At 54.0% G+C, this 3,260-nt stretch overlaps 1 long non-coding RNA gene across 1 annotated transcript; it reads left to right on the top strand.

Moving 5' to 3' along the window:
• Positions 1-1,327: 1,327 nt before the first annotated feature.
• On the top strand, positions 1,328-2,250 carry LOC136019507 (uncharacterized). Its single transcript, XR_010614917.1, has 2 exons — positions 1,328-2,054; positions 2,189-2,250. It is a non-coding gene; the product is annotated as an uncharacterized LOC136019507 (long non-coding RNA).
• The last annotated feature ends 1,010 nt before the right edge of the window (positions 2,251-3,260 follow it).

Here is a 3,260-nt window from a genome sequence, read left to right as displayed (position 1 = left end):
ACTCATTTTTCTTTGAGTCTCAGGTCTGCCACTTGCTCGCTTTTACTCACACTGAAACTTGTGCTCTGAAGCTGTCAGGAGTCGACAAATATCTCTGCGGTGTGTCATTCCCTCTTGGCTGTGCAGGGATGCTGCAATCCCAGAACAACACGGGGATGGGAAGTCTTCAGGTGGGTGATTTTCATAGAATCCCAGACTGGTTTGGGTTGGAAGGGATCTTAAAGCTCATCCAGCTCCAACCCTGTGGCTGCCCCATCCCTGGCAGTGCTCAAGGCCAGGTTGGACACAGGGGCTTGGAGCAAGCTGCTCCAGTGGAAGGGGTCCCTGCCCGTGGCAGGGGTTGGAGCTGGAGGAGCTTTAAAGTCCCTTCCAACCCAAACCAGTCCATGATTCTGTGAATCCTTGTTGTGTCGTACATCTCCCATGAATGGTGCCCCATGGTCTGCTTCCCCCCAAAATGAAGGCTCTCGTAGCCTATAACTACAGTTTACCCAAGAGATCCCTGGGATGCTGCTGCTGCTTTGTCACTGCAGTGTCTACCGACACTTAGGTGACTTGAGAAATGAATCACGCAGCATCCCACAGGGGCAAGTGAAATCCACTGTTCTCAACTTTCCTGTGCTTGAATTGTAATTAGTTCAACAAATTGGATGCATTAATGTTTAATTAAAATACAGCGTAATTACCCAGTGTGTTGTTAATAGGATCTAATTGTGGCACTCTGAGTTATTTACATTGTGACACACTGCAGTCGAGCTGGAGGCTGGTGCCTGTTAGACCACTGCCTGCTTAGAGCGGTTTCATGCTGGTGTGCGCTGCTGATGCTGGTGTCTCCTCCTGCAGAAGGACAGGCGGGTGCTGGTGACAGACGCTCATCGAAGGCATCTGAAGGCTGCAATAGCTCTTCTGGGGAGGAAGACTTCAGTGCTCCCTGTGGAGCCCACACTTCCCAAAGATCATGATACTGCTCAAAGCAATAGGTAAGTGCAGATGCTCTGCAGAGGTTTCAGCTGTGCTAACCCTCAAATCATGGGCATTTGGTCTATCCTGCACCTTTCCCGGGTGCTGCTGAAGAGAAGACTGCCTGCATCCTCCACCAGGCTGTCATGCGAGTGCTGGGATGTGTTACTGACTCCATGCAGCAAAGCAAATGGTGGTTTTCCTTAGCCAGACCTTTTCTCCTGGAGGGCAAAGGAATGTGATTGCCTGCTGTGCTTTGTTGCAGTTTGTTGGCACTTTTGCTTTAAAACATAGACAGGACTGGGCAGCAGCCATGGGAATAGGCATGTTGGGGCGTACAGGTCCAGGCAGGGGCATAGAGAGCCCTTTTAATGGGAAGAGAATAGAATGCTTGGCTTGTCTCAGGCAAAGATGAGTGAAGAAAGCTCTCCATCAGGACTCCATCAAGGGAAAGCTTGTTCTGACTAAGGAGGGAGAGGACCTGTGTGGGCTACGAGAAAACACTGGCACACGAAAAGGGACAGAAATAAACTCGAAATTAGAAGCAGGTTTCTCACAAGTGGCTCTCTGCTGGGGCAGCAGCAACAGCAACCAGAAAGCTTCCCGAGGGCTCAGCTCTTGCATTCATGCAGGAATCTGCTCCTGAGGTGGAGCGGGAGGGCCGGGCCCAGCCTGCCCGCAGGCAGCCGTGTGCAGGCAGCACCCCTGCCCTCCCCAGGGACGTGCCCCAGAGCAGGGCCAGGACAAACATCCTGCAGCACGAAGCTGTTTCTGTGCTATGGCCCTTGCAAGTCCAGCAAAGCCATGACAAACAGCACGGTTCTGGAGGCAGGCAGGCGAGGACGTGCCCAGGCAGCGCGTGTCCCACAGGCAGGACAACATGAAGCCAAGGGCTTGTGTGTTGCCAGCCCTGAGCCAGCCCCAGGCTGTGTGCAGCAAGATGTCACGGCCGTGCTCAAAAGCATCCAGAATCGACCAAGCCTGACTGCCTGCAGTCACGTAAGGGAGTTTTGTGTACCCACAGCAGCGCTTCCATGGACACTGAGTATTCCTGGAGCCAGCCTCGTTCTCCTTTGGCAAGCCACAGCGTTGAGGTAATGTCCCCTAGGGCTGCCGTTAGCTGGGGTAGTTGTAGGGACTCTGGTGAGCAGCTTTAAGGGCTGAGAGCCCGCTCTGTGCTTGCAGTGCCTGACTGCTTCAATGCTTTTCTTTGTCTTTGTGTTTCCAGCTGTGCGGCCAAGAACTTCATGGGTTTCTTCAGTAAAATAAATCGTGCTGTTGGCCTTTTAAGCTCTTCTGTTGTTCAGAGTGGACTCAGCCGAACGGGCAGGCAGCAAGGTTATTGTTTTCTCAGTGTGTTTCTAACTAAATTGGCAGCATGGGCGCAAACTTGTGGGCAGCAAACAGCTCAGATCAATCTGAGAGCCCCAAAGGCTGGGGCAAGTTTCCAGTTCAACAGTTAAAAGCTGGAAGATCATGGGATGAAAGTCAAGGACTGTCCTCTCCTGGGCTTTATGCATCAGATGGGGACCTTAGTGGCACAGTGGCTCTCTCAAGCTCCCTGGGAAGCCATGGCTCTGCAGTCAGACCCTGTAAGGCTGCAAAGGATGCTTGGATACCCAGAGGTAGGATGGGAACCTTCATCTGTTGTCTCTGATTTCTTCTGCATCAAAAGGAGCGTGAGCAGCAGCGCAGGGAGGGGATCCTGCCCCTCTGCTGCGCTCTGGGGAGACCCCCCCTGCAGCCCTGATCCAGCTCTGGGGCAGCAGCACAAGAGGGACGTGGAGCTGCTGGAGCGAGGCCAGAGGAGGCCACGAGGCTGGATCAGGGCTGCAGGGGGGTCTCCCCATGGAGCAGCAGAGGGGCAGGATCCCCTCCCTGAGCCGCTGCGCACGCTCTGGGGTGCACCCAGCACACGAGGGGTTCTGCGCTGCAGGTCAGTCCTGTGGTACACCTGGAGGAGCATCCAGTACACGAGGAAGCAGGCCAGGAGGGCAGGGGTGCGGGTGCTCAGTTCCGGTGCAAGCCTTGCTGTGGCTGCCGTTTCTCAGTGGTTGTTTTCTGTCTCCGTACTCTGGCAAGAGGATCTCGCACAGTTTGCGGAGCCCTTTCAGCTGTTCAGACAGCTCAGCCGCAATATGTTGCCTCAAGTTGTTTGGTTAAGCACATGCATCAGCTGCACTTGTTTGCCTTGAAGCTATGAGAACCACACACCATCCTGAGAAAAAATCGGCTTCTACACAGACATAAAGAGCTTGACAGCGCTTCCTAACGTACCCTGCCACACAGGGCTGGGGGCT

This window comes from Lathamus discolor, chromosome 9 (assembly GCF_037157495.1).
Source record: "Lathamus discolor isolate bLatDis1 chromosome 9, bLatDis1.hap1, whole genome shotgun sequence".
Lineage (NCBI taxonomy): Eukaryota > Metazoa > Chordata > Aves > Psittaciformes > Psittacidae > Lathamus > Lathamus discolor.
Note: the sequence above shows the minus strand (reverse complement) of the source record. Positions and strands in the feature narration are given on the sequence as shown.